This window comes from Oncorhynchus keta, chromosome 27 (assembly GCF_023373465.1).
Source record: "Oncorhynchus keta strain PuntledgeMale-10-30-2019 chromosome 27, Oket_V2, whole genome shotgun sequence".
In the NCBI taxonomy this organism is placed as follows: domain Eukaryota; kingdom Metazoa; phylum Chordata; class Actinopteri; order Salmoniformes; family Salmonidae; genus Oncorhynchus; species Oncorhynchus keta.
Window position 1 is genome coordinate 47,775,100 of NC_068447.1, and position 22,350 is coordinate 47,797,449.

Genomic DNA, 22,350 nt, shown 5'->3' on the forward strand with positions numbered 1-22,350 from the left:
ACAGCCATTTTTCCAGCCAAAGAGCAGTCACAAAAAGCAGAAATATAGATCAAATTCATCACTAACCTTTGATGATCTTCATCAGATGACACTCATAGGACATCATGTTACACAATACATATGTTTTGCAGAGAGCCACATCAATTTACTGAAATACTCATAACAAGCATTGATAAAAGATACAAGTGTTATTCACAGAATTAAAGATAGACTTCTCCTTAATGCAACCGCTGTGTGTGATTTCAAAAAAGCTTTACGGAAAAAGCACACCATGCAATAATCTGAGTACGGCGCTCAGAGATCAAATCAGCCAAAGAAATATCCGCCAAGTAGTGGAGTCAACATTAGTTAGAAATAGCATTATAAATATTCACTTACCTTTGATGAACTTCATCAGAATACACTCTCAGGAATCCCAGTTCCACAATAAATGTTTGATTTGTTCGATAATGTTAATCATTTATGTTCAAATTCCTCCTTGTTGTTAGCGTGTTCAGCCCAGGAATCCATCTTAATGAGGCGTCAGCATTAGGTCCAGACGAAAGTCCAAAAGTTCTGTTACAGTCCGTAGAAACATGTCAAACGATGTTTTGAATCAATCTTTAGGATGTTTTTAACATAAATCTTCAATAATGTTCCAACCGGAGAATTCCTTTGTCTTTAGAAAAGCAATGGAATGCGAGCTACCTCTCACGTGAACGAGCGTCACGAGTTTGTGGCTCTCTGCCAGGCCACTGACTCAAAGAGCCCTTATGAGTCCCCCCTTTACAGTAGAAGCCTCAAGCAATTTCTAAAGACTGTTGACATCTAGTGGAAGCTTTAGGAAGTGCAATTTGACCCCATAGACACTTCGATAGGCCAAGCTTTGAAAAACTACAAACCTCAGATTTCCCACTTCCTGGTTGGATTTCTCTCAGGTGTTCGCCTGCAATATGAGTTGTTATACTCAAACATAATTAAAACAGTTTTAGAAACTTCAGTGTTTTCTTTCCAAATCTACTAATAATATGCATATATTAGTAACTGGGACTGAGTAGCAGGCAGTTTACTCTGGGCACGCTTTTCATCCAAACGTGACAATGCTGCCCCCTATCCCAAACAGGTTAAAACCTTTTAGGACTAGGCGTTCCTCTAGCGGGACAACTTCTGGTGAAACTGGAAGGAACGCAATTCGAATAAATAATCATAAAAATGATGGATATTAAACATTTAGGTACATGCAAGTGTCTTATATCGGTTGAAAGCTTAAATTCTTGTTAATCTAACTGTCGGATTTACAGTAGGTATTACAGCAAAAACATGCCATGCGATTGTTTGAGGACGGCGCCCCACAACTAAATATTTTTCCACCGGCACAGGTTTCATAAATTCACAAATAGCGATAAAGATAAAATAAATAGATAAAATCCTTCTTTATATCCCAAAAAGTCAGTTTAGTTGAAGTCATTGATTTGACTGTTATTTGTTAGTTTTTGAAGTTAGAAGCCTGAAACCTTGAGCATAGGAATTGCATTCAGGGACCTTATTTTCAGTATGACCTTATACCTGCCATTGTAAGAGGATGGTCTCTCTGGTTTTTCTCCTACCATATCTATTGTGTTATATTATCCTACATTATTTTAACATTGCTACAAACTGCAAAGTGTTTTTTTTCAATGATACCAATTATATGCATATCCTGGCTTCTGGGCCTGAGCAACAGGCAGTTTACTTTGGGCACGTCATTCAGGTGGAAATTGAGAAAAAAGGAGCCCTAAAGGACCGGATCCTTTTTTCAATTTCCGCCTGAAATAACATACCCAAATCGAACTGCCTGTAGCTCAGGACCAGAAGCAAGGATATGCATATTTTTGATACTATTTGAAAGGAAACACTTTGAAATTTGTGGAAATGTGATATTAATGAAGGAGAATAAAACACATTCGATCTGGTGAAAGATAAAACAAACATGCGTTTTCAAAACATTTTTTGCATCGTCTTTGAAGAGAAAGGACAGACGGTGATGTAGGATTCTAGGTGTAATTTAGATGTTGTCCACAAGACAGCAGTGTGTATGCGCAAAGTTTCAGAATTACATCACTGCATAATATTTTGTATCCAGTCTGTCAGGTCCAGACCCAAGCCTCCCCCTGTACCCGGACTTTGAACTATTCCCCTCTGGGCGCAGGTATAGGGCACCCCTCAGCAGGAAAAACAGAACTAGACAATCATTTGTGCCAGGTGTGTTATCCCTCCTAAATAGCTCAGGCTAATGTTCCTATCGATTCAGTAAGGCCAGCCTTTAATTTTTTATTTTTTTTATGTATTGGTATGTAACTGTTATGAAAAGTTGTGTTGTCAATTTTGTTTTGTATTTAAATGTCACTTTAAATGTGTAAATGACACCGCAACAAAATCTCCCCATGGGGACAATAAAGTCAGTAAGTAAGTAAGTTGTCCTTCACGAGTTTGCCCAAATGTGCCGAATTGCTCAATTGATAAACTTTCAAGTACATAACTATAAAGATACAAAAATGCTATGGTAATAAAAAATGTACGTTTCCACACTCCCAGGAATGTCATACATAATGGATCATTAGCTTCCCTACAGAAAAGACACTAACCTTCACACATTTGGATGGCCGGGCGGGGTAGGTGTGGACCAGAGACAGCAGTGGGGTCAAACTGTAGAAACCAGTTCCTACATTTGAATATAAAAATGTATTTTATCAAACAAAACTATGCTACAACCAGTTGCCGTGATAGTGCACAACAGAACACTATCCTCAAACAATAGCATGGAATTTGTTCGCTGTAATAGCTACTGTAAATTGGACACTGCAGTTAGATTAACAATCATTTAAGCTTTCTGCCCACATAAGACATGTCTATGTCCCGGGAAGTTGGCTGTTGTTAACAATGTCATTCTAGTCACATTATCACATATTGAGCAATAACTAACCCAATTTCGGGACACCAATCCAGTAGAAGTTAACACCAACATTGGGAGTTATTTTACACCACTGAGTGTTCATTTCACTCTGTCTCCTGAAATCAATCAACACTGGTCAATTTGCTGTGTACAAGCTTAATGTTGATTTGTTTGACTGAAGTACATTCCTTTGAATTGTTCAGTAGAAAATGGTATTACAACTGGAAAAACCCTCATTAACTTAATATGTTTCAATTCGAATACTGAAATCCATTCCAGAAACAAATTGCGTTGGAATTGACCTAATCTCCCGTGGACAGATTCTCATGGACAGGTGAAACCAGAATCTGTCAAGACTCACATATAAAATGATGTGATTATGAGCAGCAGTAGTTCCTGGTTTGGGGTTTGTCGTTGATTATTTGGACAAATCAGGATTTGGTGAGGTGATTTTCAAGCCTGTGTGAGGATGATAAACAGTTTCCACTAGATTCCACAGCCACAATGTAAAATTGATATCAAGTAGTAGTGACACAGGGAGGGCCTTCACAAGACTGAATTTGGTGCTTGAGGTCGAAAGGTGAACCTGTTAGGACATTTAGGGCCGATTTCCGGGACTAAGATTAAGTTTAGTCCTGGCACTTTCAAGTTAACTTTTAAACTCTGCTTGGTATCATATCCTGTAAACAACACAGATGTCTGCTTTGGATTTCTGTTTATGACGCATGACTCCAAGCACATCATATTGTTAGGCAAACCAAAAGGGTGTGCCCACAGTTTAAATATAGAGTTTCAAAGTCTACATAAGAGCAAACAATAACTGATAGCTTGAAGGAGAGACAATACATTGTGAGGGAGTCTGAAATATGAGCCTCACTACTGGGTTATGAGATTCAAACCACACTACTGAACAAGATGGACACTACGCTCACAGGTAATGAAAATATCTTAACAGAAGTGATGACTGTAAATAATCTTCAAAAGTAGTTGAAGGTCAGATGTTGACATGTCACGGCTTCCAATTAATTGTATTTCTTTAAAAAAAGAAATTCTCAACTACTTATCCACATCTCTTCCAGACAAATAGAGCTAGGATGGCGGGAGAAGCAGAGAAACTGGAGCTTTTCCTCTTGTCGATCCCAGTGTGAGCTTCACCGTCACCCCTTATTATTTGGGATTAACAAATGAATGAGGTCATTCATTTGGAATTGACTCAGAAGAAATACATCGGTCTTGACCTAGTGCCATAGACACCCAAATTGTTATTCTCCTAGCCAAACTGATACATATCGTCATTATTGCTGCCCATTTTCTAAAATGTTGATTAAACCTTCCTTCAGTTCACATACAGAAGTAAGGTGTAATCTTGATGCTTAATCTCAAGCGAAGGTAAACAGATGGCGAAGGAGGCTGGATTTAGGTTTGGGGGGGGGGGGGGGGGGTGCAGTCCTACTCGTTGGTGCGTGAGGCCTCAAGTGTGAGTGGCTCTCATCTAAACATCAACGATCTCCCTCTCCCCTTCTGTCTGAACCTGAATAGTTGTATAACGACCATGCAAGTAAAGCATGAATTGAAAAAATCTTCAAAGCATTCCAGAGGAGAGGGAGGAGGTTGATGCTCTTGTGACAGGTGCCTCAGGAGGACCCACCGCTCTGGTCCAGCTGAGGCTGGTGGCAGACTGGTTAAAGGGTAAACAAACCAAACTATTCATCGCTCAACCTCATGAATGCCACGATGCATCACTTTACAGTGCAGTCAGAAAGTATTCAGAACCCTTGACTTTCCACATTGTTACCAGCCTTATTCTAAAATTGATAAAATATTTGTTTTGTTTCTCATCTACACACACACACACACACACACACACACAATACCCCATAATGACAAAGAGAAAAACAGTTCATAAAATGTGCAAAAAAAATGGGGTACGACAGTAGTCAATAGTATTCAGACCCTTTGCTTTGAGACTCGAAATTGAGCACAGGTGTGTCCTGTTTCCATTTATCATCCTTGAGATGTTCCTATTACTTGATTGGAGTCCACCTGTGGTAAATTCAATTGATTGAACATTATTTGGAAAGGCACACACCTGTCTATATTAGGTCCCATAGTTGACAGTGCATGTCAGAGCAAAAACCGAGCCATTAGGTCTAAAGAATTTTCCATAAAGCTCCAAGACATGATTGTGTCGAAGCACAAATCTGGGGAAGGGTACCAAAAAATGTCTGCAGCATTGAAGGTCCCCAAGAACACAGTTGCCTCTAGTGAATCAACAATGACATTTTTTTGGCCAATACCTTATATTTTCCATGCCAAATAAAACGATCCCGATACCCAGTATTTAAAATTTTGGCGGACTTAAGCATTTTAGTACAGTTAAATAGTTAACACACACACACAGCGGATTAAGGCACTGCATCTCAGTGCATGAAGCGTCACTACAGTCCCTGGGTCGAATCCATGCTGCCATGCATGCATCCATGCACATCCGGCCATAAACGGGAGTCCATAGGGCGGCACACAATTGGCCCTGAGTCGTCCGACTTTTTGACAGGGAAGGCCGTCATTGTAAATAAGAATTTGTTCTTAATCTGACTTGCCTGGTTAAATAAAGTTCACACCAACCAAAAATATATTTGTTGGCATTTACGCATATCCCCATTACCAGCAAAACATAATCAAAACCTATTTCTTTCACTTACTTTGTGCTGTTTTGTTGTTCAGTCGTTTTATTCTCAACCAGGATTTCTATGGAACGCTATTTGGGTCTTTTCGTGTCAAAAAATACATGTCAAATAGTGTTATTTGACGTGTGTATTTTTTGACACGCAAAGACCCAAATAAGCTTGACCAATCAGGACCTGAATATGACTGCACAATAATTTAATGCATTCAAACATCTTTTACATAGTTCTTACACATTGATTACACTATCACTCATATGTCACAATGATTCATCGATACGTCTGCTATGATGCTGGTAAAGTTGTCTCGCGCACCTACAGTGCTGGTCATCTCATGGATGCAAACAGTGTTCTTCCCCAAAAACATAGCAAAATGACAATCTGTTTCAGTAGCTATAGTTAGCTAGCTATATAACTAGGTATCATAAAATAACCCTAATTTATAAGACATTTCTTATTTGATTAATGGTGGTCGGACCCATCTATTTTTTAGCTAGCCACAATAGTGGATAGTATGTAATTGACAGTGATGCAAATAGTAAACTTGTCATCATTTAATAGATCATGCTAAACGAGGTTGGAATGTTGTTACATAAAATGAACAAAAGACAATGATTTGTTAATTTGACAAAAAATCTGTTGAAATCACACTGGATGTATTAGACTTTAGAATTGCATTGGGGACATCCTTATTTCACTGCATAGCCTTATCTATGGATTGTGGATCAATGACATGGCGTATCAGTCTACTCAGTGACACCTAGAGAACATTAGCATCGTAGCTCTTAATGAGGGACTCTGAAACTGAATTGAACACTATTCCTGAGGAAAAACAATACTGCGTGGACGTTTGAGGCTGATAACGTTGGGAAAATTGTTTTCAGGCTGGTTGTATTGGTGCTTTAGCTGAGTACCTAGCTAGCTAGCTTGCTACCCCAGAAGTTGCAGTCAAACAAATAATGCTTTATTACCAACGCAGTATTGTAAACACATTGTTCGTGGCCAGTGTTTGCAGACTTTTTTTTGTACAGCTTTGACAGTGCTACTGATAGTAGTGGTGGCGCTTGGCTAACACATGCATATTCAGAACACACATTCTGTAATAGAACTGTTATTTGACGTGTCAAATAGTGTTATTGTCATTTGATGGTTCTTTTGAGACACGCAAAGACCGAAACGGCATTCCAAAGTATGTTGTGAAGCTAATAGCAGTGGCGCTATTACTGTGTAACTCCGGTAGGGCAACATCAGAAAAATAGCGCACTTGGTAGTGTGTACCAGTTCTCGACCAGTCGCGAAAGCCAACATCATCCACGACAGAGAACGGTTGATTGTCAAGGGCAATGAATTCCATTATCTTGGTGTTAATGGATTTTGCCTTGGACCTGTCTCGCTGAAATTCTTACTTTCAAATGACTGTTCGACTCGTTGACTGCTCGATCAACACAGCAGACATTGTGGGCTAGGTTAGGAATGCTGTGTTGCACGTGTAGAGCAACATTACGTCATGTACGTCAGCTTTGACATCGGTGATAAACTAGACATCGGGCCAATACCGATTGTGGCATTTTTAGCTAATATCGGCCGATTACGATATGTTCACCGATATATCAGGCATGCCTAGTTGCCGCAATCATTCTTAAATGGAAGAAGTTTGGAACCACCACCACTCTTCATAGAGCTATCAGCCCGGTCAAATTTAGCAAACGAGGGAGAAGGGCCTTGGTCAGGAAGGTAACCAAGAACCCGATGGTCACTCTGACAGAGCTCATCTGTGGAGATGGGAGAAACTTCCAGAAGGACAACTATCTCTGCAGCACTCAACCAATCAGCCCCTTATGGTAGAGTGGCCAAACAGAAGCCACTCCTCAGTAAAAGGAACATGACAGCACACTTGGACTTTGCCAAAAGGCACCTAAAGGACTCTCAGACCATGAGAAACAAGATCTTCTGGTCTGATGAAACTTTGATTGAACTCTTTGGCCTGAATGCCAATCGTCATGTCTGGAGGAAACCTGGAACCATCCCTACGGTGAAGCATGGCGGTGGCAGCATCATCCTGTGGGGATCTTTTTCAGCGGCAGGGACTGGGAGACTAGCCAGGATCGAGGAAAATATTAACAGGGAAAAGTACAGAAAGATCTTGATGAAAACCAGCTCCAGAGTGCTCAGGACCTCATACTGGGATGAAGATTCATCTTCCAACAGGACAACGACCCTAAGCACACAGCCAAGAAAAGGCAGGAGTGGCTTCCGGACTAGTCTCTGAATGTCCTTGAGTGGTCCAGCCAGAACCCGACTTGAACCCGAACTAACATCTCTGGAGAGACCTGAAAAACGCTCCCCATCCAACCTAACAGAATTTGTGGGGATCTGCAGTGAAGAATGGGAGAAACTCCCCAAATACAGGTGTGCCAAGCTTGTAGCATCATACCCAAGAAGACTCGATGCTGTAATCACTGCCAAAGGTGCTTCAAAGTACTGAGTAAAAGGGTCTGAATACCTTTGTAAATGCAATATTTAAAGAAAATATTTGAAATTTGCAACAACAATTTAAAAAAAATCCATCTTAGAATAAGGCTGTACTGTAACAAGCTGTGGAAAAGGTCAAGGGGTCTGAACTTTACGAATGCACTGTATGATGATTAATGTCAAATCACTGATCTGTGCCAAATGTGTGTATAGAATAAGTCTATAGGACAAAAGCATATAGGATAGCATTTAATGGTGAAAACCATCATTATGGAACTGTTAGTGGCAATTGATAATGCTAGTTGGTAACATGAGCTTAGTAAACTCGTACATTTACTGAACAAAAACAACTCAACAATTTCAAAGATTATATGAACTGTAACGCAGCACAAAGAAATCTGTCAATTGAAATTAATTAGGCCCTAATCTATGGATTTCAAACGACTGGAAATACAGATATGCATCTGTTGGTCACAGATACCTTAAAAATAGGGGCGTAGATTAGAAAACAAGTCAGTATGTGGTGTGACCACTATTTGCCTCATGCAGTGCGAGATCTCCTTTGCATAGAGTTGGCTGTTGATTGTTATTATAAGGGGTGCGTAACTGGTGGCAGCTAAGTCAGACGCAGGAGAGCAGAACTAGGTAATAGCCGGAGCAGTTTAATTGCAAAACCAACAGCATAAAGAAATAACCAACATGGGTACAAAACCCGATGCGCACCAGTAAACATGTGCACAAAACCCGATGCGCACCAGTAAACATGTGCACAAGCACTTAAAACAAACAGTACCACACAAAGACATGGGGGGAACAGAGGGTTAAATACACAACACGTAATGAGGGAATGAAAACCAGGTGTGTAGGAAAACAAAACAAGACAAAACAAATGGAAAATTAAGTGGATCGACGATGGCTAGAAGACCGGTGACGCCGAACGCCGACCCAAACAAGGAGAGGAACCGACTTCAGTGGAATGGTGAAATGGTGGCCCACTCCTCTCCAATGGCTGTGCAAAGTCCTTGGATATTGGTGGGAACTGGAACACGCTGTCGTACCCCTCAATCCAGACCATCCCAAACATGCTCAATGGGTGACATGTCTGAGTATGCAGGCCATGGAACAACTGGGACATTGTCAGCTTCCAGGAATTGTGTACAGGTCCTTGCAACATGGGACAGTGCATCATCTTGCTAAAACATGAGGCAATGGCGGGGGATGAATGGCAGAGCAATGGGCCTCAAGATCTCGTCACATAACCTGTGAATTCAAAACTGCCATTGATAGAATGTAATTGTGTTCATTGTCCGTGGTTTATGGCTGCCCATACTAAACTCAGCAAAAAAAGAAACATCCTCACTGTCAACTGCGTTAATTTTCAGCAAACTTAACATGTGTAAATATATGTATGAACATAAAAAGATTAAACTAAAACAAACTCAACAAGTTCCACAGACATGTGACTAACAAAAGTTGAATAATGTGTCCCTGAACAAAGGGGGTCAAAATTAAAAGTAAGTCAGTATCTGTTGTGGCCACCAGCTGCATTAAATACTGCAGTGCATCTCCTCCTCATGGACTACACCTGATTTGCCAGTTCTTGCTGTGAGATGTTACCCCACTCTGGCACCTGCAAATTCCTAGACATTTCTGGTGGGAATGGCCTTAGCCCTCAGCCTCCGACCAACAGGTCCCAGACGTGCTCAATGGAATTGGGATTCGGGCTCTTCACTGGCCATGGCAGAACACTGATAATCCTGTTTGCAGGAAATCACGCCACAGATCAGTATCAGTAAGCAGTATGGCTGGTGGCATTGTCATGCTAAAAAGTCATGTCAGGATGAGACTGCAGGATGGGTATTACATGAGGGAGAAGGATGTCTTCCCTGTAACGCACAGCGTTAAAATTGCCTGCAATGGCAACAAGCTCAGTCCGATGATGCTGTGACACACCGCCCCGGACCATGACGGACCCTCCACCTCCAAGTTTATCCCACTCCAGAGTACAGGCCTCGGTGTAAGGCTCAGTCCTTCGACTATAAACGCGATTCCGACCATCACCGCTGGTGATACAAAACCGTGACTCGTCAGTGAAGAGCACTTTTTTACCAGTCCTGTCTGGTCCAGCGACGGTGGATTTGTGCCCATAGGCGACGTTGTTGCCGGGGATGTCTGGTGAGGACCTGCCTTACAACAGGCCTACAAGCCCTCAGTCCAGCCTCTCCCAGCCTATTGCGGACAGTCTGAGCACTGATGGAGGGATTGTGCATTCCTGGTGTAACTCGAGCAGTTGTTGCCATCCTGTACATGTCCCGCAGGTGTGATGTTCGTTTGTACAGATTCTGTGCAGGTGTTACACGTGGTCTGCCACTGCGAGGACGGTCAGCTGTCCGTCCTGTCTCCCTGAAGCGCTGTCTTAAGCGTCTCACAGTACGGACATTGCAATTTATTGCCCTGGTCACATCTACAGTCCTAATGCCTCCTTGCAGCATGCCTAAGGCACGTTCCCGCAGATGAGCAGGGATCCTGGGCAGCTTTATTTTGGTGTTTTTTAGAGTCAGTAGAAAGGCCTCTTTAGTGTCCTCAGTTTTAATAACTGTGACCTTAATTTCCTACCGTCTGTAAGCAGTTAGTCTTTTAAAATATATATATTTTAAATGTCACCTTTATTTAACCAGGCCAGTTGAGAACAAGTTCTCATTTACAACTGCGAGCTGGCCAAGATAAAGGAAAGCAGTGCGACAAAAACAGAGTTACACATGGGATAAACAAACATACAGTCAATAACACAATAGATAAATGTATACACGGTGTGCAAATGTAGAAGAGTAGGGAGGTAAGGCAATAAATAGGCCATAGTGGCAAAATAATTACAATTTAGCATTAACACTGGAGTGATAGATGTGCAGATGAGGATGTGCAAGTAGATACTGGGGTGCAGAAGAGCAAAAATAAATAATTGGTGGAATGAGGAAGTTGAGTGGGCTATTTACAGATGGGCTGTGTGCAGTGATCAGTAAGCTGCTCTGACAGCTGATGCTTAAAGTTAGTGAGGGAGATATGGGTCTCCAGCTTCAGTGATTTTTGCAATTCGTTCCAGTCATTGGCAGCAGAGAACTGGAAGGAAAGGCGGCCAAATGAGATGTTGGCTTTGGGGATTACCAGTGAAATATACCTGCTGGAGTGCGTGCTAGTGACCAGTGAGCTGAGATAAGGCGGGGCTTTACCTAGCAAAGACTTATAGATGACCTGGAGCCAGTGAGTTTGGCGACAAATGTGAAGCGAGGGCCAGCCAATGAGAGCTCACAGGGCACAGTGGTGGCACTGTGAGGCTACATCCAATTTGCTGAGTAAGGTGTTGGAGGATATTTTGTAAATGACATCGCCGAAGTCAAGGATCGGTAGGATAGTCCGTTTTACGAGGCTTTGTTGTGAAATAAGAAGCCGATTCTAGATGTAATTTTGGATTGGAGATGCTTAATGTGAGTCTGGAAGGAGAGTTTACAGTCTAACCAGACACCTAGGTATTTATAGTTGTCCACATATTCTAAGTCAGAACCATCCAGAGTGGTGATGCTAGTCCGGCAGGTGTGGGCAGCGATCGGTTGAAAAGCATGCATTTAGTTTTACTAGCATTTTAAGAGCAGTTGGAGGACACCGGAGTGTTGTATGGCATTGAAGCTCGTCTGGAGGTTTGTTAACACAGTGTCCAAAGAAGGGTCAGAAGTATACAGAATGGTGTCGTCTGCGTAGAGGTGGATCAGAGAATCACCAGCAGCAAGAGCGACATCAATGATATATACAGAGAAAATAGTCAGCCTGAGAATTGAACCCTGTGGCACCCCAGAGGTCCGGACACCCCAGAGGTCCGGACAACAGGCCCTCTGAGTTGACACACTGAACTCTGAGAAGTAGTTGGTGAACCAGGCGAGGCAGCCATTTGAGAAACCAAGACTGGCTGTTGAGTCTGCCGATAAGAATGTGGTGATTGACAGAGTCAAAAGCCTTGGCCAGGTCGATGAATACGGCTGCACAGTACTGTCTTTTATTGATGGCGGTTAGGATACCGTTTAGTACCTTGGGCGGGGCTGAGGTCCATCCATGACCAGCTCTGAAACCAGATTGTATAGCGGAGAAGGTACGATGGGATTCCAAATGGTCAGTGATCCGTTTATTAACTTGGCTTTCAAAGGCTTTAGAAAGGCAGGGCAGTATGGATATAGGTCCTGTAACAGTTTGGGTATAGAGTGTCTCCCCCTTTGAAGAGGGGGATGACCACGGCAGCTTTCCAATCTTCGGGGATCTCAGACGATACGAAAGAGGTTGCACAGGCTAGTAATAGGGGTTGCAACAATTGGAGGATAATTTTAGAAAGAGAAGGTCCAGATTGTCTAGACCAGCTGATTTGTAGGGGTCCACATTTTGCAGCTCTTTCAGAACATCAGCTATCTGGATTTGGGTGATGGAGAAGCAGGGGGGCTTGGGCAAGTTGCTTGCGGGGGGTGCAGAGCTGTTGGCCGGGGTAGGGGTAGCTAGGTGGAAAGCAAGGTCAGCCGTAGAAAAATGCTTCTTGAAATTCTCGATTATCATGGATTTATCAGTGGTGACAGTGTTTCCTAGCTTCAGTGCAGTGGGCAGCTGGGAGGAGGTGCTCTTACTCTCCATGGACTTTAGTGTCCCAGAACTCTTTGGAGTTAGTGCTACAGGATGTAAATTTCTGTTTGAAGAAGCTAGCCTTTGCTTTTCTAACTGCCTGTGTATATTGGTTCCTAACCTCCCTGAAAAGTTGCATATTGTGGGGGCTATTCGATGCTAATGCAAAACGCCGCAGGATGTTTTGTGCTGATCAAGGGCAGTCAAGTCTGGAGTGAAGCGAGGGCTATATCTGTTCTTAGTTCTACATGTTTTGAATGAGGCATGCTTATTTAAGAGGTTGAGGAAAACACTTTTAAAGAATAACCAGGCATCCTCTACTGACGAGATGAGGTCAATATCCTTCCAGGATACCCGGGCCTGGTCGATTAGAAAGGCCTGCTCGCTGAAGTGTTTTACGGAGCGTTTGACAGTGATGAGGGGTGGTTGTTTCACAGCGGACCTATTACGGACGCAAGCAATGAGGCAGTGATCGCTGAGATCCTGGTTGAAGACAGCAAAGGTGTATTTAGAGGGCAGGTTGGTCAGGATAAAATCTGAGGGAATATGGACTAGCTGAAATAGCAGTAGACACGGCATATTAGTGAGTGAGGCATAAAGCAGTCACAGGTGTTGATCAGGAGAGCTAAGACAACGGGTAAATGGCGATGAATGGGCAGAGCGGGCCAGTTAGGTACATAGAGGACCTGAGTTCAGGGCTGGGGGTGACAGATAAACAAAATGAGGTACCGTGTTATTGAAACAGTCCAGGGGCCATCAGCTGTGTAGCCGGCTGATCATAGGGTCCAAAGAATAGCAATAGGTGAGTCAGTGAGCCGTTCAGTAGTCAGTATTACGCTAGGTGAGTGGGAGACACGGCGCTTAGAAAGCTAGCAGGCCAGGGCAAGAAGATGGGTCTACAGCAGGCATCGCAACAGAAAAGCCCGCTGTGACCACATTAGGCGACCACGTCGGCAGACCAGTCATGATGGATCGGCGGGGCTCCGTATGGACAATAAAGAGTCCAGGCCAATTGGCAAAAGAGGTATTGTAGCCCTAGAATTAGCTGGAATACGGGCCTAGCTCGTGGCTAGCTCAAGGTGGTCTTAACGGCCATAACACCGGAGCATGTTCATTATTTTTTTATGGTTCATTGAACAAGCATGGGAAACAGTGTTTGAACCCTTTACAATTAAGATCTGTGAAGTTATTTGGATTTTTACAAATTACCTTTTTAAAGACAGGGTCCTGAAAAAGGGGCGTTTCTTATTTTGCTGAGTTTATAACCCCACTGTCACCATGGGCCACTCTGTTCACAACATTGACATCAGCAAACCGCTCTCCCATACAACGCTTACACGTGGTCTGAGGTTGTGAGGCTGGTTGGATGTACTGCCAAATTCTCTTAAAACGACATTGGTCTCCAAGGACATAGAAAGGAACAAATTCTCTGCCAACAGCTCTGGTGGACATTCCGACATTCCTGCCAATTGCATTCTCATCAACTTGAAACATGGCATTGTAATTGTGTGACAAAACTGCACATTTTCGAGTGGACTTGTGTTATGCTCACGCTGTTTAAATCAGCTTCTTGACATGCCACACCTGTCAAGTGGATGGATAATCTTGGCAAAGTGGAAATGCTCACCAACATGGATGTAAGCACATTTGTGCACCAAATCTGAAAGAAATATGATTTTTTGTGCATATGGAACATTTCTGGGATCTGTCACTTTACATGTTGCGTTTATTTGGTCAGTATTGTAAAGGCTAATTAATAATTATGAGCTGTCCTACATAACTGCACTGAAAACAAAAAAGGATTATCTCAAATGTTTTAAACGATTTATTAGGGATGAAATATGTTTGCCTGATATGTTTGTCGCCTATCCTATGGCAATTTTATTTGATTGTCATCTTAACTCAGATGAAATTAGCTGTAATTATAGTTCTCAAAGGAATAGTTATGCATTGGTAGCGTAATTGTATTGGATGAAGCACATCCACGTGAGACACTGACAATTGATCGAACCATAGGCTCCGCGCACTGTACAGTTTGGTGCGTTCATCTCTCCAATTCCCAGAGAAGCCAACCCGTGAACATTGAGTTACTTGTGCGACTATTCTCCTTTGTGCTGCCATGATGAATGTGGTTGATACATATTAATTTGAGAAACGACAAGCAGTCCAGGGAGATAAGACGCTCAACGTTGATACCTGTGAGAGCTATGAGTGGAGAGGTATCGAGAAGGATTCGAAAAAGACATGGATTAAACAACTTCAAGCAGAGATGGAGTGAGTAGATGACATGAATTTATAGCCTAAGAAGTTAAACATGTTCGCATTGAGAATGAATGACTGATTGTATGACAAGGTTTGTAAAAATGTAAGTGTACATTTACTGAAAAAGTGGCTTCAATCAAGTCACTACTCGCGTTCCGACGGTGCCAACAGCAGGCAGGTTTCCATTGACCAGTTTATTCGACAAAAGCAACGTCGCACCAAACAAAAATATTTGCGACTTGTGTAATGGAAACAGCAGATGAGACATTTTCTTAAGATCGACAACAATTGTATATCCGTTAGACGGGTCGATTTATCTTGTCTAACTTGTCTTTGCGACAAAAATGAAAACGTTTTTTAAAACTTAAACTTTATTGAATCTTTATTGAACTAATAATTTACTGTACACGGGGATGGTGATGTCAACGTAACTATGAATCGCCACTCCACCCACATGTAGAACTAATTCGAAATGTCTGCCTGCTAAATGTATTTCAACTATAAAAATGATTATTTGCAGGATCCTTGTCCTGATATTTAACAATGGCGGAATTACTTTGCTTGTGTGATTGGTTGGAAGCAAGTTTCACCATCTAATTATTTCAGGTCTACAGGAGTGCAAGTTTCATAATGGCACAGCCCGTGGCGATATGTTGGCACGTGGGAATTAGAATGTCAAATGTTAGAATTGACTAACATTTTATCCATGAAGGCTTTTGAGGGCTACCTGATATATAGGTGGGAGGGCATGCAGTCCTGTCTTCAGTGTATTAATGCGCAATTTACCTAAATGGGTAATGGAAACGCTTCAACCACATTTACATTTTGACACTAGGTTTTCTGAAAGTCTTTATTTCCTACGACCTCGTTCCATCCACCGTTTTTACATGAGTAAAGTCATACCAGGAAACGGGACGATTCGCTACAATTTTACAAATGCAGACAATTTCTTCAACATGGTGGAATCTTTGTTGGTTAAATTGCTAGAAATGGCAGTGAAAACGCCTTTATGCGCAAATATTGATATAATAACTATCATATTGAAGTAAACGTGGAGTCACGCTGTTGATTCTTTTGATGATAGGAAGTGGAGATGAAATACGACCAAAGGTATGGAGACACCTGCTTGTCGAACATCATTCACTGATGTTGGGCGATTAGGCCTGTCACGGTGGGTGTTCCAATTCATCCCAAAGGTGTCGATGGGGTTGAAGTCAGGGCTCTGTGCAGGCCAGTCAAGTTCTTTCACACCGTTCGACAAACAATTTCTGTATGGACCTCGCTTTGTGCATGGGGGCATTGTCATTCTGAAACAGGAAAGGGCCTTCTCCAAACCGTTGCCACAAAGTTGGAAGCACAGAATCTTCTAGAATGTCATTGTATGATGTAGCACTGGAACTAAGCGCCTAGCCTGAACCATGAAAACAGCCCCAGATCATTATTCATACTCCAAACTTTAGTTGGCACCATGCAGTCGGGCGGGTAGCTTTCTCCTAGCATCCACCAAACCCATATTTATCCATTGGACTGACATTGTGAAGCATGATTCATCATATCGGGGGTTCCCGAGTTGCGCAGCAGTCTAAGGCACTGCATCTTCGTGCAAGAGGCATCACTACAGTCCCTGGTTCGAATCCAGGCTGTTTCACATCCGACCATGATTGGAAGTCCCATAGGGCGGCCGGTGTCATCCGGGTTCGGCTGGGGTAGGCCGTCATTGTAAATAAGAATTTGTTCTTAACCTTTTATTTAACGAGGCAAGTCGGTTAAATAAAATCATTCCAGAGAATGCGTTTCCACTGCTCCAGAGTTTAAGGCAGCAAGCTTTTACACCACCCCAGCTGACGCTTGGCATTGCGCAAGGTGATCTTAAGCTTGTGTGTGGCTGCTCGGCCATGGAAACCCATTTCATGAAGCTCCCAACGAACAGTTCTTATGCTGACGTTGCTTGAGTGTTTTGCAACCGAGGACAGACTATTTTTACTTGCTTCAGCACTCGGCGGTTCCGCTCAAATCAAATTTTATTTGTCACACACATGGTTAGCAGATGTTAATGCAAGTGTAGCGAGATGCTTGTGCTTCTAGTTCCGACAATGCAGTAATAACCAATGAGTAATCTAACCGAACAATTCCACAACTCCTACCTTATACACACGTGTATCTGAAATAGCCGAATCCACTCATTTGAATCTGTCCATTTCCTTCCGTTCACCAGTCCATTTTGAACGTGTTAAAACTGTCGTCGTTCGACAAGGAATTTAGCTTGTGTATCCCATCAGGTAGATGCAGAAGTAAATGCCTATAAAAGCGTATGTGCACTCTGCATGCGTGTGTGGAGGGAGTGGTCTGAACGCAATTAAGTAAGACATGAAGGGGAAAGGAAATGTAGGGAGCAGAACTGTGATGCTCGGTTTCTTTTTTGTTGTGTCCCAAATGGAACAGTGGAGTCGAGACATCAATTACAAACAAATGGTTTTACTTTTATTTGAACAAAATGTGATCTCTGGTTAAAGAGAATTGTGACGTCCTTCTCGATTACTCATGCCCATCCCTAGTGGGGGAGCATTCTTGACAAACACGGGATACTTGAGTGAATCCCAGCAGCGTTGCCTTTCACACACTTAAAACCAGTGCACCAGGCACCTCCTACTTTTCAAAGGCACTTCATATTTTGCATTGCCCCCCAGAATGGCACATACAATGTCTCAATTGTCTCTCGGCTTAAAGTCTTTAACCTGTCTTTTCCACTGAAAGTGATTTTACAGGTTACATCAATAATGGATCATAGCATTCACCTGCTCAGTCTCATGGAAAGAGCAGGTGTTCCTGTTTTGTACACTCGGTGTATGTATTTACATGTATGCTATATGAATTTAGGCTTGTAAATAATAATTATTAGGATTTTGCGTACTTGTGCATCAAACAAACGAGCAACCGTCGAAACAAATGAGCCCTTTAATTTGAGCTTTTTGTGTTCAACTTTTTGGGCTTCAGAACATGTTCACTCTTGATGTATTTGATCTACAAAGGCTGTAACAAGTTCCTGTTATAGTCTGTTACCATCAAATCATAGCAGTTATGGGCCTAGGACCTAACATACAGTGCCTTCAGAAAGTATTCAAACCCCTTGACTTTTCACATTTTGATGTTTTACAGCCTTAACCTCTTGAAGCTAGGGGTCACTATTTTTAGGTTAGGAAAATTAACGTTCCCAAAGTAAACTGCCTATTTCTCAGCACCAGATGCTAGAATATGCATAGAATTGACAGATTAGGATAGAAAACACTAAAGTTTTCAAAACTGTCAAAATATTGTCTGTGAGTATAACAGAACTGATATTGCAGAGGAAACTCTGAGAAAAATCAAACCAGGAGGTGGTTTTGAAAACTCCATGTTCCATAGCCTCCCATTGCTCCATTTAAAGGGACATAAAACATATTCCTTTTCCTATCACTTCCTCAAGGTGTCAACAATCTTCAGACATAGTTTCAGGCTTTTATTTTGAAAAATGATCCAGAAAGATTGCGTCAGGTGGTCACATGAGTTTTGCTCGAGCAACAGAGTTCGGACAGCCATTTCCTTTCTTCTCCTACTGAACAAGACCGTTGCGGTTGATATATTACCGATTATATATTTTAAAAACAACCTTAGGATTGATTATAAAAATCGTTTGACATGTTTCTGTGGACATTACGGATATTATTTGGAATTTTCGTCTGCGTTGTCGTGACCACCTCTTTCCTGTGGATTTCTGAACATAAGGCGCCAAACAAATGGAGGTATTTTGGATATAAAAATAATCGTAATGGAACAAAAGGAACGTTTAATGTGTAGCTGAGAGTCTCGTGAGTGAAAACATCCGAAGATCATCAAAGATAAAAAATGTATTTGATTGGTCACAAATCAGAAAAGCAATCTACCTGATGCTAAGTGTACTTAATGTTTTGTCATGCGATCGATAAACTTACACAAACGCTTGGATTGCTTTCGCTGTAAAGCATAATTTCAAAATCTGAGACGACAGGTGGATTAAAAGGCTAAACTGTGTTTTGCAAAATTGCACTTGTGATTTCATGAATATAAATATTTTTAGTAATATTATTTGATTGTGACGCTATGCTATTCAGCGGTTGTTGATGACAATTATCCCGCTTCTTGCGTCGAGCCAACCCGGATCCGGGATCATGACTACAGCCTCAAGCCCATTACCATAACGCAATGTTAACTATTCATGAAAATCGCAAATGAAATTAAATCAATATGCTAGCTCTCAAGCTTAGCCTTTTGTTAACAACACTGTCATCTCAGATTTAAAAAAAATATGCTTCTCAACCATAGCAAACGAGCATTTAGCGTTAACATTAGCATTTAGCGTTAGCATTAGCAGGCAACATTTTCACAAAAACCAGCAAAAACATTCAATAAATCATTTACCTTTGAAGAACTTCAGATGTTTTCAATGAGGAGACTCAGTTAGATAGCAAATGTTCAGTTTTCCTGAAAGATTATTTGTGCAGGAGAAATCGGTCCGTTTTCTGCGTCATGTTTGGCTACCAAAAAAAAAACAAATTCAGTTATAAAAACGCAGAACTTTTTCCAAAATAACTCCATAATATCGACTGAAACATGGCAAACGTTGTTTAGAATCAATCCTCAAGGTGTTTTTCTACATATCTCTTCAATGATGTATCGTTCCTGGAAGTGTGCTTCTCCCTCTGTATCGCATGGTAAAATGATTGCCACTGAGAATTGCGCACCAATTTAGACAAAGGACACCGGGCGGACACCTGGCAACTGGAGTCTCTTATGGCCAATCTTCCAATGATATGCCTACAAATACGTCACAATGCTGCAGACATCTTGGACGAACGGCAGAGAGCATAAGCTCGTTCACAGCACATTCACAGCCATATAAGGAGACGATAGTAAAACAGAGCTTCAAAAATTCAGCTCATTTCCTGTTTGAGGTTTCATCTTGGTTTCGCCTGTAGCATCAGTTCTGGGGCACTCACAGATAATATCTTTGCAGTTTTGAAAACGTCAGTGTTTTCTTTCCAAAGCTGCCAATTATATGCATAGTCAAGCATCTTTTCGTGACAAAATATTGCGTTTAAAATGGGCACGCATTTTTATCCAATAATGACATAGCGCCCCTATAGGTTGAAGAGGTTAAGGGATGGGTAGCGTCAAGAAGTTGTGTGCAACCGCTGCGTCAGATTTAAAAAAAACTTTACGGAGAAAGCAAACCATGCAATAATCTGAGTACAGCCTTTAGACCACAAAACAGCCAAAAAGATACCGGCCATATTGGGTAGTCAACATTACTCAGAAATATTATTTAAAATATTCACTTAACTTTGATCTTCATCAGAATGCACTCCCAGGAATCCCAGTTCCACCATAAATGTTTGACTTGTTCGATAATGTCCATCAGTTATGTCCAAATATCTTCTTTTGTTAGGGAGTTTGGTAAACAAATCCAAAAGCGCATTCAGCTCGCGCCGAACGTCGAATGAAAAGTTCCGTTACAGCCTGTAGAAACATGCCAAACTAAGTATAGAATCTTTAGGATGTTTTTAACATAAAAATGCATTCATGTTCCAACCGGACAATTCCTTTGTCTGTACAAATGAAGTGGAACGTAAGCTACCATTCACGTGAGCGCGCCAGACCGAGCCTGTGGCACTCTGCCAGACCACTCACTCAAAGAGCTCTTATGAGCCCTTCCTTTAGAATCCTCAAAACAGGTTCTAAATACTGTTGACATCTAGTGGTAGCCTTGGGAGGTGAAACATGAGGTTGGGAGGTGGAAATACTATAAACCTCAGATTTCTGGATTTGGATTGGATTTTTTCTCAGGTTGTTACCTGCTGTATGAGTTCTGTTATACTCACAGACATCATTCAAAACGTTTTAGAAACTTCTGAGTGTTTTCTATCCAAATTTACTAATTATATGCATATTCTAGCTTTTACGGCTGAGTAGCAGGCAGCTTAATTTGGGCGCGTTTTTCATCCAAGCTACCCAATACTGCCCCCTTCCCCGAAGAAGTTAACACGTTTAAATGTCTGACTCACGTCGGCCATGGAGAATGAGTGCCCACAGTCCTTGGCAGCGGGCCGCATCAGTGGCACTGTGTTATCCTAATAATATTATTATTATTATTATATTATTATCCTGAAAGCGGGCAAAGCAGGTGTTTAGATTATCTGTAGACCCTGCCACATACATCTGGTGTCTGAGCTGTTGAATTGCGACTCCACTTTGTCTCTATACGTTTGATTGCCTTACGGAGGGAATAACTATACTGTTTGTATTCAACCATATTCCCAGTCAGTTTGCCATGGTTAAAAGCAGTGGCTTTCAGTTTTGCATGAATGCTGCCATCTATCCATAGTTTCTGATTGGGGTAGGTTTTAATAGTCATAGTGGGAACAACATCCGCTGTATACTTCCTGATGAACTCAGTCACCGTTTGAGTGTATACGCTGATGTTATTCTCAGGGACGACTGGAACATATCTCAGTCCATGTGATCAAAACAATCTTGAAGCATGGATTCTGATTAGTGAGGCCAGGGTTGAATAGACCTTACCACAGGTACTTCCTGTTTGAGTTTCAGCCTATAGGAAGGGATGAGCGAAATGGAGTCAAGATCTGATTTCCCGAAGGTAGGGCAGGGGAGGGTCCCCCAGAGACAACTGCAGGCCTTTACAGGTGGTCTTGCAGTCAGCAACCATCTTGTGATTGACAGACTGCTCACTCTGAACAAGCAGCAGATTTTTTTAAACCTTTATTTTACTAGGCAAGCCTCTTGAAGCTAGGGGGCACCATTTCTTTTTATGGAAAAAATAACATTCCCAAAGTAAACTGCCTATTTCTCAGGACCAGATGCTAGAGTATGCATATAATTGACAGCTTAGGATAGAAAACATTCTAAAGTTTCCAAAACTGTAAAAATATCGTCTGTAAGTACAACAGAACTGATATTGAAGGCAAAATCCTTGGAAAAATCCAATCAAGAAGTGACCCTTTTTTGAAACCCCTGTCTTTCTATGCATCCCTATTGCCCATTGAAAGGGATATCAACCAGATTCCTTTTTCTACGTCTTCCCTAACGTGTCTACAGCCTTTAGACGTAGTGTCATGCCTTTATGTTGAAGAATGAGCGTAAACGAACACATTGCGTAAGTGGCCAGCTGATGGCTCTGAGTGATTCTTGCGTAAAGAGAGAGGTAGCCATTTTTCCTCCCGGTCCTACTGAAAAGCCAACTGTCCTGATTGATATATTATCGAATAGATATTTGAAAAACACCTTGAGGATTAATTATAAAAAACGTTTGCCATGTTTCTGTCGATATTATGGATA

The 22,350-nt window shown here is 41.8% G+C and overlaps 1 pseudogene; it reads left to right on the forward strand.

Moving 5' to 3' along the window:
* Positions 1-3,724: 3,724 nt before the first annotated feature.
* LOC118360223 (DENN domain-containing protein 2D-like) overlaps positions 3,725-22,350 on the forward strand; it is a 46,424-nt pseudogene continuing 27,798 nt past the window's right edge.